The following is a 13,180-nucleotide window of genomic DNA, read 5'->3' as shown; positions in this document are numbered from 1 at the left end:
CAAAGTTAGTTAGCAAAGTAAGTACATCGCCATTTACTTTGTCTGACGCTCGTAATCCATTCATTTGCGACGTGGCGAATTTATTGCAGCAAGATTGTAGCCCTTTTTAAGGGAAAGCAACTTCTAATCATGTCTCTTACTTGATTTACTCAGCGGCTATTGCGTAAAAAAGATACGTCACAGTCGTAATGATAAATAATGTAACGTGAAAAGGTCAATAGCCTACGACACCGGGAGTTCCCAGGCGGTCCCCCATCCAAGTACTATCCCGGCCCGACGATGCTTAACTTCCGTGATCGGACGAGAACAGGTGTGTTCATTGTGGTATGGTCTTAGACAAACATACGGGCAGATATCTACGATTTATTAGCACATTACATCGAAAATGGTTCAAATTTTAAAGATCATAATTCTTGACTGGGTGATCGGAAATAGTTCGTGTTTATGTGCATTTGAAACATCTTTTTAAGCGCTATCGATTCTTTACGACAATAATGCGCTTTAAGATTTCCGGTAAAAAGTTCCAACGAAGGCAATTTAGGGTACTTTCAGACTTAATTTTCATATGACAAAGTTAGTTAGCAAAGTAAGTACATCGCCATTTACTTTGTCTGACGCTCGTAATCTATTCATTTGCGACGTGGCGAATTTATTGCAGCAAGATTGTAGCCCTTTTTAAGGGAAAGAAACTTCTAATCATGTCTCTTACTTGATTTACTCAGCGGCTATTGCGTAAAAAAAGATACGTCACAGTCGTAATGATAAATAATGTAACGTGAAAAACTCAATAGCCTACGACACCGGGAGTTCCCAGGCGGTTCCCCATCCAAGTACTATCCCGGCCCGACGATGCTTAACTTCCGTGATCGGACGAGAACAGGTGTGTTCATCGTGGTATGGTCGTGGACAAACAAACGGGCAGATATCTACGATTTATTAGCACATTACATCGAAAATGGTTCAAATTTTAAAGATCATATTTCTTGACTGGGTGATCAGAAATAGGTCGTGTTTATGTGCATTTGAAAGCTCTTTTTAAGCGCTATCGATTCTTTACGACAATAATGCGCTTTAAGATTTCCGATAAAAAGTTCCAACGAAGGCAATCTAGGGTACTTTCAGTCATAATTTTCATATGACAAAGTTAATTAGCAAAGTAACTACATCGCCATTTTCTTTGTCGGACGCTCTTAATCCATTCATTTGCGACGTGGCACATTTATTGCAGCAAGATTGTAGCCCTTTTTAAGGGAAAGCAACTTCTAATCATGCCTCTTACTTGATTTACTCAGCGGCTATTGCGTTAAAAAGATACGTCACAGTCGTAATGATAAATAATGTGACGTGAAAAAGTCAATAGCCTACGACACCAGGAGTTTCCAGGCGGTCCCCCATCCAAGTACTATCCCGGCCCGACGATGCTTAACTTCCGTGATCGGACGAGAACAGGTGTGTTCATCGTGGTATGGTCGTAGACAAACATACGGGCAGATATCTACGATTTATTAGCACATTACGTCGAAAATGGTTCAAATTTTAAAGATCATAATTCTTGACTGGGTGATCGGAAATAGTTCGTGTTTATGTGCATTTGAAAGCTCTTTTTAAGCGCTATCGATTCTTTACGACAATAATGCGCTTTAAGATTTCCGGTAAAAAGTTCCAACGAAGGCAATTTAGGGTACTTTCAGACTTAATTTTCATATGACAAAGTTAGTTAGCAAAGTAAGTACATCGCCATTTTCTTTGTCTGACGCTCGTAATCCATTCATTTGCGACGTGGCGCATTTATTGCAGCACGATTGTAGCCGTTTTGCTGGGAAAGCAACTTCTAATCATGTCTTTTTCTTGATTTACTCAGCGGCTATTGCGTAAAAAAGATACATCACAGTCGTAGTGATTAATAATGTAACGTGAAAAAGTCAATAGCCTACGACACCGGGAGTTCCCAGGCGGTCCCCCATCCAAGTACTATCCCGGCCCGACGATGCTTAACTTCCGTGATCGGACGAGAACAGGTGTGTTCATCGTGGTATGGTCGTAGACAAACATACGGGCAGATATCTACGATTTATTAGCACATTACATCAAAAATGGTTCAAATTTTAAAGATCATAATTCTTGACTGGGTGATCGGAAATAGTTCGTGTTTATGTGCATTTGAAACCTCTTTTTAAGCGCTATCGATTCTTTACGACAATAATGCGCTTTAAGATTTCCGGTAAAAAGTTCCAACGAAGGCAATTTAGGGTACTTTCAGACTTAATTTTCATATGACAAAGTTAGTTAGCAAAGTAAGTACATCGCCATTTACTTTGTCTGACGCTCGTAATCCATTCATTTGCGACATGGCGAATTTATTGCAGCAAGATTGTAGCCCTTTTTAAGGGAAAGAAACTTCTAATCATGTCTCTTACTTGATTTACTCAGCGGCTATTGCGTAAAAAAGATACGTCACAGTCGTAATGATAAATAATGTAACGTGAAAAAGTCAATAGCCTACGACACCGAGAGTTCCCAGGCGGTTCCCCATCCAAGTACTATCCCGGCCCGACGATGCTTAACTTCCGTGATCGGACGAGAACAGGTGTGTTCATCGTGGTATGGTCGTAGACAAACAAACGGGCAGATATCTACGATTTATTAGCACATTACATCGAAAATGGTTCAAATTTTAAAGATCATACTTCTTGACTGGGTGATCGGAAATAGGTCGTGTTTATGTGCATTTGAAAGCTCTTTTTAAGCGCTATCGATTCTTTACGACAATAATGCGCTTTAAGATTTCCGGTAAAAAGTTCCAACGAAGGCAATCTAGGGTACTTTCAGACTTAATTTTCATATGACAAAGTTAATTAGCAAATTAACTACATCGCCATTTTCTTTGTCTGACCCTCTTAGTCCATTCATTTGCGACGTGGCGAATTTATTGCAGCAAGATTGTAGCCCTTTTTAAGGGAAAGAAACTTCTAATCATGTCTCTTACTTGATTTACTCAGCGGCTATTGCGTAAAAAAGATACGTCACAGTCGTAATGATAAATAATGTAACGTGAAAAAGTCAATAGCCTACGACACCGGGAGTTCCCAGGCGGTTCCCCATCCAAGTACTATCCCGGCCCGACGATGCTTAACTTCCGTGATCGGACGAGAACAGGTGTGTTCATCGTGGTATGGTCGTAGACAAACAAACGGCAGATATCTACGATTTATTAGCACATTACATCGAAAATGGTTCAAATTTTAAAGATCATATTTCTTGACTGGGTGATCGGAAATAGGTCGTGTTTATGTGCATTTGAAAGCTCTTTTTAAGCGCTATCAATTCTTTACGACAATAATGCGCTTTAAGATTTCCGGTAAAAAGTTCCAACGAAGGCAATCTAGGGTACTTTCAGACTTAATTTTCATATGACAAAGTTAATTAGCAAATTAACTACATCGCCATTTTCTTTGTCTGACGCTCTTAATCCATTCATTTGCGACGTGGCGAATTTATTGCAGCAAGATTGTAGCCCTTTTTAAGGGAAAGAAACTTCTAATCATGTCTCTTACTTGATTTAATCAGCGGCTATTGCGTAAAAAAGATACGTCACAGTCGTAATGATAAATAATGTAACGTGAAAAAGTCAATAGCCTACGACACCGGGAGTTCCCAGGTGGTTCCCCATCCAAATACTATCCCGGCCCGACGATGCTTAACTTCCGTGATCGGACGAGAACAGGTGTGTTCATCGTGGTATGGTCGTAGACAAACAAACGGGCAGATATCTACGATTTATTAGCACATTACATCGAAAATGGTTCAAATTTTAAAGATCATATTTCTTGACTGGGTGATCAGAAATAGGTCGTGTTTATGTGCATTTGAAAGCTCTTTTTAAGCGCTATCGATTCTTTACGACAATAATGCGCTTTAAGATTTCCGGTAAAAAGTTCCAACGAAGGCAATCTAGGGTACTTTCAGACTTAATTTTCATATGACAAAGTTAATTAGCAAATTAACTACATCGCCATTTTCTTTGTCTGACGCTCGTAATCCATTCATTTGCGACGTGGCGCATTAATTGCAGCCAGATCGTAGCCGTTTTGAAGGGAAAGAAACTTCTAATCAAGTCGCTTATATGATTTACTCAGCGGCTATTGCGTAAAAAAGATACGTCACAATCGTAATGATAAATAATGTAACGTGAAAAAGTCAATAGCCTACGACACCGGGAGTTCCCAGGCGGTCCCCCATCCAAGTACTATCCCGGCCCGACGATGCTTAACTTCCGTGATCGGACGAGAACAGGTGTGTTCATCGTGGTATGGTCGTAGACAAACATACGGGTAGATATCTACGATTTATTAGCACATTACATCGAAAATAGTTCAAATTTTAAAGATCATAATTCTTGACTGGGTGATCGGAAATAGTTCGTGTTTATGTGCATTTGAAAGCTCTTTTCAAGCGCTATCCATTATTTACGACAACCATGCGCTTTAAGATTTCCTGTAAAAAGTTCCAACGAAGGCAATCTGGGGTACTTTCAGACTTAATTTTCATATGACAAAGTTAATTAGCAAAGTAACTACATCGCCATTTTCTTTGTCTGACGCTCTTAATCCATTCATTTGCGACGTGGCGCATTTATTGCAGCAAGATTGTAGCCCTTTTTAAGGGAAAGCAACTTCTAATCATGTCTCTTACTTGATTTACTCAGCGGCTATTGCGTAAAAAAATACGTCACAGTCGTAATGATAAATAATGTAACGTGAAAAAGTCAATAGCCTACGTTACCAGGAGTTTCCAGGCGGTTCGCCATCCAAGTACTATCTCGGCCCGACGATGCTTAACTTCCGTGATCGGACGAGAACAGGTGAGTTCATCGTGGTATGGTCGTAGACAAACAAACGGGCAGATATCTACGATTTATTAGCACATTACATCGAAAATGGTTTAAGCTTTAAAGATCATATTTCTTGACTGGTTTATCCGAAATAGGTCGTGTTTATGTGCATTTGAAAGCTCTTTTCAAGCGCTATCCATTATTTACGACAACCATGCGCTTTAAGATTTCCGGTAAAAAGTTCCAACGAAGGCAATCTGGGGTACTTTCAGACTTAGTTTTCATATGACAAAGTTAATTAGCAAAGTAACTACATCGCCATTTTCTTTGTCTGACGCTCTTAATCCATTCATTTGCGACGTGGCACATTTATTGCAGCAAGATTGTAGCCCTTTTTAAGGGAAAGCAACTTCTAATCATGCCTCTTACTTGATTTACTCAGCGGCTATTGCGTAAAAAAGATACGTCACAGTCGTAATGATAAATAATGTGACGTGAAAAAGTCAATAGCCTACGACACCGGGAGTTCCCAGGCGGTTCCCCATCCAAGTACTATCCCGGCCCGACGATGCTTAACTTCCGTGATCGGACGAGAACAGGTGTGTTCATCGTGGTATGGTCGTAGACAAACATACGGGCAGATATCTACGATTTATTAGCACATTACATCGAAAATGGTTCAAATTTTAAAGATCATAATTCTTGACTGGGTGATCGGAAATAGTTCGTGTTTATGTGCATTTGAAAGCTCTTTTTAAGCGCTATCGAGTCTTTACGACAATAATGCGCTTTAAGATTTCCGGTAAAAAGTTCCAACGAAGGCAATTTAGGGTACTTTCAGACTTAATTTTCATATGACAAAGTTAGTTAGCAAAGTAAGTACATCGCCATTTTCTTTGTCTGACGATCGTAATCCATTCATTTGCGACGTGGCGCATTTATTGCAGCACGATTGTAGCCGTTTTGCTGGGAAAGCAACTTCTAATCATGTCTCTTTCTTGATTTACTCAGCGGCTATTGCGTAAAAAAGATACATCACAGTCGTAATGATTAATAATGTAACGTGAAAAAGTCAATAGCCTACGACACCGGGAGTTCCCAGGCGGTCCCCCATCCAAGTACTATCCCGGCCCGACGATGCTTAACTTCCGTGATCGGACGAGAACAGGTGTGTTCATCGTGGTATGGTCGTAGACAAACATACGGGCAGATATCTACGATTTATTAGCACATTACATCGAAAATGGTTCAAATTTTAAAGATCATAATTCTTGACTGGGTGATCGGAAATAGTTCGTGTTTATGTGCATTTGAAAGCTCTTTTTAAGCGCTATCGATTCTTTACGACAATAATGCGCTTTAAGATTTCCGGTAAAAAGTTCCAACGAAGGCAATTTAGGGTACTTTCAGACTTAATTTTCATATGACAAAGTTAGTTAGCAAAGTAAGTACATCGCCATTTACTTTGTCTGACGCTCGTAATCCATTCATTTGCGACGTGGCGAATTTATTGCAGCAAGATTGTAGCCCTTTTTAAGGGAAAGCAACTTCTAATCATGTCTCTTACTTGATTTACTCAGCGGCTATTGCGTAAAAAAGATACGTCACAGTCGTAATGATAAATAATGTAACGTGAAAAGGTCAATAGCCTACGACACCGGGAGTTCCCAGGCGGTCCCCCATCCAAGTACTATCCCGGCCCGACGATGCTTAACTTCCGTGATCGGACGAGAACAGGTGTGTTCATTGTGGTATGGTCGTAGACAAACATACGGGCAGATATCTACGATTTATTAGCACATTACATCGAAAATGGTTCAAATTTTAAAGATCATAATTCTTGACTGGGTGATCGGAAATAGTTCGTGTTTATGTGCATTTGAAACATCTTTTTAAGCGCTATCGATTCTTTACGACAATAATGCGCTTTAAGATTTCCGGTAAAAAGTTCCAACGAAGGCAATTTAGGGTACTTTCAGACTTAATTTTCATATGACAAAGTTAGTTAGCAAAGTAAGTACATCGCCATTTACTTTGTCTGACGCTCGTAATCTATTCATTTGCGACGTGGCGAATTTATTGCAGCAAGATTGTAGCCCTTTTTAAGGGAAAGAAACTTCTAATCATGTCTCTTACTTGATTTACTCAGCGGCTATTGCGTAAAAAAGATACGTCACAGTCGCAATGATTAATAATGAAACGTGAAAAAGTCAATAGCCTACGACACCGGGAGTTCCCAGGCGGTCCCCCATCCAAGTACTATCCCGGCCCGACGATGCTTTACTTCCGTGATCGGACGAGAACAGGTGTGTTCATCGTGGTATGGTCGTAGACAAACATACGGGCAGATATCTACGATTTATTAGCACATTACATCGAAAATGGTTCAAATTTTAAAGATCATAATTCTTGACTGTGTGATCGGAAATAGTTCGTGTTTATGTGCATTTGAAAGCTCTTTTTAAGCGCTATCGATTCTTTACGACAATAATGCGCTTTAAGATTTCCGGTAAAAAGTTCCAACGAAGGCAATTTAGGGTACTTTCAGACTTAATTTTCATATGACAAAGTTAGTTAGCAAAGTAAGTACATCGCCATTTTCTTTGTCTGACGCTCGTAATCCATTCATTTGCGACGTGGCGCATTTATTGCAGCACGATTGTAGCCGTTTTGCTGGGAAAGCAACTTCTAATCATGTCTTTTTCTTGATTTACTCAGCGGCTATTGCGTAAAAAAGATACATCACAGTCGTAGTGATTAATAATGTAACGTGAAAAAGTCAATAGCCTACGACACCGGGAGTTCCCAGGCGGTCCCCCATCCAAGTACTATCCCGGCCCGACGATGCTTAACTTCCGTGATCGGACGAGAACAGGTGTGTTCATCGTGGTATGGTCGTAGACAAACATACGGGCAGATATCTACGATTTATTAGCACATTACATCAAAAATGGTTCAAATTTTAAAGATCATAATTCTTGACTGGGTGATCGGAAATAGTTCGTGTTTATGTGCATTTGAAAGCTCTTTTTAAGCGCTATCGATTCTTTACAACAATAATGCGCTTTAAGATTTCCGGTAAAAAGTTCCAACGAAGGCAATTTAGGGTACTTTCAGACTTAATTTTCATATGACAAAGTTAGTTAGCAAAGTAAGTACATCGCCATTTACTTTGTCTGACGCTCGTAATCCATTCATTTGCGACGTGGCGAATTTATTGCAGCAAGATTGTAGCCCTTTTTAAGGGAAAGCAACTTCTAATCATGTCTCTTACTTGATTTACTCAGCGGCTATTGCGTAAAAAAGATACGTCACAGTCGTAATGATAAATAATGTAACGTGAAAAGGTCAATAGCCTACGACACCGGGAGTTCCCAGGCGGTCCCCCATCCAAGTACTATCCCGGCCCGACGATGCTTAACTTCCGTGATCGGACGAGAACAGGTGTGTTCATCGTGGTATGGTCGTAGACAAACATACGGGCAGATATCTACGATTTATTAGCACATTACATCGAAAATGGTTCAAATTTTAAAGATCATAATTCTTGACTGGGTGATCGGAAATAGTTCGTGTTTATGTGCATTTGAAAGCTCTTTTTAAGCGCTATCGATTCTTTACGACAATAATGCGCTTTAAGATTTCCGGTAAAAAGTTCCAACGAAGGCAATTTAGGGTACTTTCAGACTTAATTTTCATATGACAAAGTTAGTTAGCAAAGTAAGTACATCGCCATTTTCTTTGTCTGACGCTCGTAATCCATTCATTTGCGACGTGGCGCATTTATTGCAGCACGATTGTAGCCGTTTTGCTGGGAAAGCAACTTCTAATCATGTCTTTTTCTTGATTTACTCAGCGGCTATTGCGTAAAAAAGATACATCACAGTCGTAGTGATTAATAATGTAACGTGAAAAAGTCAATAGCCTACGACACCGGGAGTTCCCAGGCGGTCCCCCATCCAAGTACTATCCCGGCCCGACGATGCTTAACTTCCGTGATCGGACGAGAACAGGTGTGTTCATCGTGGTATGGTCGTAGACAAACATACGGGCAGATATCTACGATTTATTAGCACATTACATCAAAAATGGTTCAAATTTTAAAGATCATAATTCTTGACTGGGTGATCGGAAATAGTTCGTGTTTATGTGCATTTGAAAGCTCTTTTTAAGCGCTATCGATTCTTTACAACAATAATGCGCTTTAAGATTTCCGGTAAAAAGTTCCAACGAAGGCAATTTAGGGTACTTTCAGACTTAATTTTCATATGACAAAGTTAGTTAGCAAAGTAAGTACATCGCCATTTACTTTGTCTGACGCTCGTAATCCATTCATTTGCGACGTGGCGAATTTATTGCAGCAAGATTGTAGCCCTTTTTAAGGGAAAGCAACTTCTAATCATGTCTCTTACTTGATTTACTCAGCGGCTATTGCGTAAAAAAGATACGTCACAGTCGTAATGATAAATAATGTAACGTGAAAAGGTCAATAGCCTACGACACCGGGAGTTCCCAGGCGGTCCCCCATCCAAGTACTATCCCGGCCCGACGATGCTTAACTTCCGTGATCGGACGAGAACAGGTGTGTTCATTGTGGTATGGTCGTAGACAAACATACGGGCAGATATCTACGATTTATTAGCACATTACATCGAAAATGGTTCAAATTTTAAAGATCATAATTCTTGACTGGTTGATCGGAAATAGTTCGTGTTTATGTGCATTTGAAACCTCTTTTTAAGCGCTATCGATTCTTTACGACAATAATGCGCTTTAAGATTTCCGGTAAAAAGTTCCAACGAAGGCAATTTAGGGTACTTTCAGACTTAATTTTCATATGACAAAGTTAGTTAGCAAAGTAAGTACATCGCCATTTACTTTGTCTGACGCTCGTAATCCATTCATTTGCGACGTGGCGAATTTATTGCAGCAAGATTATAGCCCTTTTTAAGGGAAAGAAACTTCTAATCATGTCTCTTACTTGATTTACTCAGCGGCTATTGCGTAAAAAAGATACGTCACAGTCGTAATGATAAATAATGTAACGTGAAAAAGTCAATAGCCTACGACACCGAGAGTTCCCAGGCGGTTCCCCATCCAAGTACTATCCCGGCCCGACGATGCTTAACTTCCGTGACCGGACGAGAACAGGTGTGTTCATCGTGGTATGGTCGTATACAAACAAACGGGCAGATATCTACGATTTATTAGCACATTACATCGAAAATGGTTCAAATTTTAAAGATCATACTTCTTGACTGGGTGATCGGAAATAGGTCGTGTTTATGTGCATTTGAAAGCTCTTTTTAAGCGCTATCGATTCTTTACGACAATAATGCGCTTTAAGATTTCCGGTAAAAAGTTCCAACGAAGGCAATCTAGGGTACTTTCAGACTTAATTTTCATATGACAAAGTTAGTTAGCAAAGTAAGTACATCGCCATTTTCTTTGTCTGACGCTCGTAATCCATTCATTTGCGACGTGGCGCATTTATTGCAGCACGATTGTAGCCGTTTTGCTGGGAAAGCAACTTCTAATCATGTCTTTTTCTTGATTTACTCAGCGGCTATTGCGTAAAAAAGATACATCACAGTCGTAGTGATTAATAATGTAACGTGAAAAAGTCAATAGCCTACGACACCGGGAGTTCCCAGGCGGTCCCCCATCCAAGTACTATCCCGGCCCGACGATGCTTAACTTCCGTGATCGGACGAGAACAGGTGTGTTCATCGTGGTATGGTCGTAGACAAACATACGGGCAGATATCTACGATTTATTAGCACATTACATCAAAAATGGTTCAAATTTTAAAGATCATAATTCTTGACTGGGTGATCGGAAATAGTTCGTGTTTATGTGCATTTGAAAGCTCTTTTTAAGCGCTATCGATTCTTTACAACAATAATGCGCTTTAAGATTTCCGGTAAAAAGTTCCAACGAAGGCAATTTAGGGTACTTTCAGACTTAATTTTCATATGACAAAGTTAGTTAGCAAAGTAAGTACATCGCCATTTACTTTGTCTGACGCTCGTAATCCATTCATTTGCGACGTGGCGAATTTATTGCAGCAAGATTGTAGCCCTTTTTAAGGGAAAGCAACTTCTAATCATGTCTCTTACTTGATTTACTCAGCGGCTATTGCGTAAAAAAGATACGTCACAGTCGTAATGATAAATAATGTAACGTGAAAAGGTCAATAGCCTACGACACCGGGAGTTCCCAGGCGGTCCCCCATCCAAGTACTATCCCGGCCCGACGATGCTTAACTTCCGTGATCGGACGAGAACAGGTGTGTTCATTGTGGTATGGTCGTAGACAAACATACGGGCAGATATCTACGATTTATTAGCACATTACATCGAAAATGGTTCAAATTTTAAAGATCATAATTCTTGACTGGTTGATCGGAAATAGTTCGTGTTTATGTGCATTTGAAACCTCTTTTTAAGCGCTATCGATTCTTTACGACAATAATGCGCTTTAAGATTTCCGGTAAAAAGTTCCAACGAAGGCAATTTAGGGTACTTTCAGACTTAATTTTCATATGACAAAGTTAGTTAGCAAAGTAAGTACATCGCCATTTACTTTGTCTGACGCTCGTAATCCATTCATTTGCGACGTGGCGAATTTATTGCAGCAAGATTGTAGCCCTTTTTAAGGGAAAGAAACTTCTAATCATGTCTCTTACTTGATTTACTCAGCGGCTATTGCGTAAAAAAGATACGTCACAGTCGTAATGATAAATAATGTAACGTGAAAAAGTCAATAGCCTACGACACCGAGAGTTCCCAGGCGGTTCCCCATCCAAGTACTATCCCGGCCCGACGATGCTTAACTTCCGTGATCGGACGAGAACAGGTGTGTTCATCGTGGTATGGTCGTAGACAAACAAACGGGCAGATATCTACGATTTATTAGCACATTACATCGAAAATGGTTCAAATTTTAAAGATCATACTTCTTGACTGGGTGATCGGAAATAGGTCGTGTTTATGTGCATTTGAAAGCTCTTTTTAAGCGCTATCGATTCTTTACGACAATAATGCGCTTTAAGATTTCCGGTAAAAAGTTCCAACGAAGGCAATCTAGGGTAGTTTCAGACTTAATTTTCATATGACAAAGTTAATTAGCAAATTAACTACATCGCCATTTTCTTTGTCTGACCCTCTTAGTCCATTCATTTGCGACGTGGCGAATTTATTGCAGCAAGATTGTAGCCCTTTTTAAGGGAAAGAAACTTCTAATCATGTCTCTTACTTGATTTACTCAGCGGCTATTGCGTAAAAAAGATACGTCACAGTCGTAATGATAAATAATGTAACGTGAAAAAGTCAATAGCCTACGACACCGGGAGTTCCCAGGCGGTTCCCCATCCAAGTACTATCCCGGCCCGACGATGCTTAACTTCCGTGATCGGACGAGAACAGGTGTGTTCATCGTGGTATGGTCGTAGACAAACAAACGGCAGATATCTACGATTTATTAGCACATTACATCGAAAATGGTTCAAATTTTAAAGATCATATTTCTTGACTGGGTGATCGGAAATAGGTCGTGTTTATGTGCATTTGAAAGCTCTTTTTAAGCGCTATCAATTCTTTACGACAATAATGCGCTTTAAGATTTCCGGTAAAAAGTTCCAACGAAGGCAATCTAGGGTACTTTCAGACTTAATTTTCATATGACAAAGTTAATTAGCAAATTAACTACATCGCCATTTTCTTTGTCTGACGCTCTTAATCCATTCATTTGCGACGTGGCGAATTTATTGCAGCAAGATTGTAGCCCTTTTTAAGGGAAAGAAACTTCTAATCATGTCTCTTACTTGATTTAATCAGCGGCTATTGCGTAAAAAAGATACGTCACAGTCGTAATGATAAATAATGTAACGTGAAAAAGTCAATAGCCTACGACACCGGGAGTTCCCAGGTGGTTCCCCATCCAAATACTATCCCGGCCCGACGATGCTTAACTTCCGTGATCGGACGAGAACAGGTGTGTTCATCGTGGTATGGTCGTAGACAAACAAACGGGCAGATATCTACGATTTATTAGCACATTACATCGAAAATGGTTCAAATTTTAAAGATCATATTTCTTGACTGGGTGATCAGAAATAGGTCGTGTTTATGTGCATTTGAAAGCTCTTTTTAAGCGCTATCGATTCTTTACGACAATAATGCGCTTTAAGATTTCCGGTAAAAAGTTCCAACGAAGGCAATCTAGGGTACTTTCAGACTTAATTTTCATATGACAAAGTTAATTAGCAAATTAACTACATCGCCATTTTCTTTGTCTGACGCTCTTAATCCATTCATTTGCGACGTGGCGCATTTATTGCAGCAAGAT

At 39.9% G+C, this 13,180-nt stretch overlaps 22 non-coding genes and 1 pseudogene across 22 annotated transcripts; all 23 read right to left on the bottom strand.

Annotated features, from left to right (window-relative positions):
* Positions 1-219: 219 nt before the first annotated feature.
* Positions 220-338, bottom strand: LOC130617551 (5S ribosomal RNA). The gene has a single exon (XR_008978628.1). It is a non-coding gene; the product is annotated as a 5S ribosomal RNA (ribosomal RNA).
* Positions 339-789: 451 nt separating this feature from the next.
* Positions 790-908, bottom strand: LOC130616756 (5S ribosomal RNA). Its single transcript, XR_008977835.1, has one exon. It is a non-coding gene; the product is annotated as a 5S ribosomal RNA (ribosomal RNA).
* A 450-nt stretch (positions 909-1,358) lies between these two features.
* Positions 1,359-1,477, bottom strand: LOC130616019 (5S ribosomal RNA). Its single transcript, XR_008977104.1, has one exon. It is a non-coding gene; the product is annotated as a 5S ribosomal RNA (ribosomal RNA).
* Positions 1,478-1,927: 450 nt separating this feature from the next.
* Positions 1,928-2,046, bottom strand: LOC130620000 (5S ribosomal RNA). The gene has a single exon (XR_008980734.1). It is a non-coding gene; the product is annotated as a 5S ribosomal RNA (ribosomal RNA).
* A 450-nt stretch (positions 2,047-2,496) lies between these two features.
* On the bottom strand, positions 2,497-2,615 carry LOC130616535 (5S ribosomal RNA). Its single transcript, XR_008977616.1, has one exon. It is a non-coding gene; the product is annotated as a 5S ribosomal RNA (ribosomal RNA).
* A 450-nt stretch (positions 2,616-3,065) lies between these two features.
* Positions 3,066-3,184, bottom strand: LOC130615762 (5S ribosomal RNA). Its single transcript, XR_008976849.1, has one exon. It is a non-coding gene; the product is annotated as a 5S ribosomal RNA (ribosomal RNA).
* Positions 3,185-3,633: 449 nt separating this feature from the next.
* On the bottom strand, positions 3,634-3,752 carry LOC130616532 (5S ribosomal RNA). The gene has a single exon (XR_008977613.1). It is a non-coding gene; the product is annotated as a 5S ribosomal RNA (ribosomal RNA).
* Positions 3,753-4,202: 450 nt separating this feature from the next.
* Positions 4,203-4,321, bottom strand: LOC130619999 (5S ribosomal RNA). The gene has a single exon (XR_008980733.1). It is a non-coding gene; the product is annotated as a 5S ribosomal RNA (ribosomal RNA).
* Positions 4,322-4,770: 449 nt separating this feature from the next.
* Positions 4,771-4,889, bottom strand: LOC130618660 (5S ribosomal RNA; annotated as a pseudogene).
* Positions 4,890-5,339: 450 nt separating this feature from the next.
* LOC130615761 (5S ribosomal RNA) lies at positions 5,340-5,458 on the bottom strand. The gene has a single exon (XR_008976848.1). It is a non-coding gene; the product is annotated as a 5S ribosomal RNA (ribosomal RNA).
* A 450-nt stretch (positions 5,459-5,908) lies between these two features.
* On the bottom strand, positions 5,909-6,027 carry LOC130619998 (5S ribosomal RNA). Its single transcript, XR_008980732.1, has one exon. It is a non-coding gene; the product is annotated as a 5S ribosomal RNA (ribosomal RNA).
* A 450-nt stretch (positions 6,028-6,477) lies between these two features.
* On the bottom strand, positions 6,478-6,596 carry LOC130616099 (5S ribosomal RNA). Its single transcript, XR_008977183.1, has one exon. It is a non-coding gene; the product is annotated as a 5S ribosomal RNA (ribosomal RNA).
* Positions 6,597-7,046: 450 nt separating this feature from the next.
* LOC130615927 (5S ribosomal RNA) lies at positions 7,047-7,165 on the bottom strand. Its single transcript, XR_008977013.1, has one exon. It is a non-coding gene; the product is annotated as a 5S ribosomal RNA (ribosomal RNA).
* A 450-nt stretch (positions 7,166-7,615) lies between these two features.
* LOC130619997 (5S ribosomal RNA) lies at positions 7,616-7,734 on the bottom strand. The gene has a single exon (XR_008980731.1). It is a non-coding gene; the product is annotated as a 5S ribosomal RNA (ribosomal RNA).
* Positions 7,735-8,184: 450 nt separating this feature from the next.
* Positions 8,185-8,303, bottom strand: LOC130619996 (5S ribosomal RNA). The gene has a single exon (XR_008980730.1). It is a non-coding gene; the product is annotated as a 5S ribosomal RNA (ribosomal RNA).
* Positions 8,304-8,753: 450 nt separating this feature from the next.
* LOC130619995 (5S ribosomal RNA) lies at positions 8,754-8,872 on the bottom strand. Its single transcript, XR_008980728.1, has one exon. It is a non-coding gene; the product is annotated as a 5S ribosomal RNA (ribosomal RNA).
* A 450-nt stretch (positions 8,873-9,322) lies between these two features.
* LOC130616098 (5S ribosomal RNA) lies at positions 9,323-9,441 on the bottom strand. Its single transcript, XR_008977182.1, has one exon. It is a non-coding gene; the product is annotated as a 5S ribosomal RNA (ribosomal RNA).
* A 450-nt stretch (positions 9,442-9,891) lies between these two features.
* LOC130617881 (5S ribosomal RNA) lies at positions 9,892-10,010 on the bottom strand. Its single transcript, XR_008978957.1, has one exon. It is a non-coding gene; the product is annotated as a 5S ribosomal RNA (ribosomal RNA).
* Positions 10,011-10,460: 450 nt separating this feature from the next.
* LOC130619994 (5S ribosomal RNA) lies at positions 10,461-10,579 on the bottom strand. The gene has a single exon (XR_008980727.1). It is a non-coding gene; the product is annotated as a 5S ribosomal RNA (ribosomal RNA).
* A 450-nt stretch (positions 10,580-11,029) lies between these two features.
* Positions 11,030-11,148, bottom strand: LOC130616097 (5S ribosomal RNA). The gene has a single exon (XR_008977181.1). It is a non-coding gene; the product is annotated as a 5S ribosomal RNA (ribosomal RNA).
* Positions 11,149-11,598: 450 nt separating this feature from the next.
* On the bottom strand, positions 11,599-11,717 carry LOC130616534 (5S ribosomal RNA). The gene has a single exon (XR_008977615.1). It is a non-coding gene; the product is annotated as a 5S ribosomal RNA (ribosomal RNA).
* Positions 11,718-12,167: 450 nt separating this feature from the next.
* Positions 12,168-12,286, bottom strand: LOC130615760 (5S ribosomal RNA). Its single transcript, XR_008976846.1, has one exon. It is a non-coding gene; the product is annotated as a 5S ribosomal RNA (ribosomal RNA).
* A 449-nt stretch (positions 12,287-12,735) lies between these two features.
* On the bottom strand, positions 12,736-12,854 carry LOC130616530 (5S ribosomal RNA). The gene has a single exon (XR_008977612.1). It is a non-coding gene; the product is annotated as a 5S ribosomal RNA (ribosomal RNA).
* Between the last annotated feature and the right edge of the window lie 326 nt (positions 12,855-13,180).

The sequence above is a fragment of the Hydractinia symbiolongicarpus genome, chromosome 11 (assembly GCF_029227915.1).
Source record: "Hydractinia symbiolongicarpus strain clone_291-10 chromosome 11, HSymV2.1, whole genome shotgun sequence".
In the NCBI taxonomy this organism is placed as follows: domain Eukaryota; kingdom Metazoa; phylum Cnidaria; class Hydrozoa; order Anthoathecata; family Hydractiniidae; genus Hydractinia; species Hydractinia symbiolongicarpus.
Note: the sequence above shows the minus strand (reverse complement) of the source record. Positions and strands in the feature narration are given on the sequence as shown.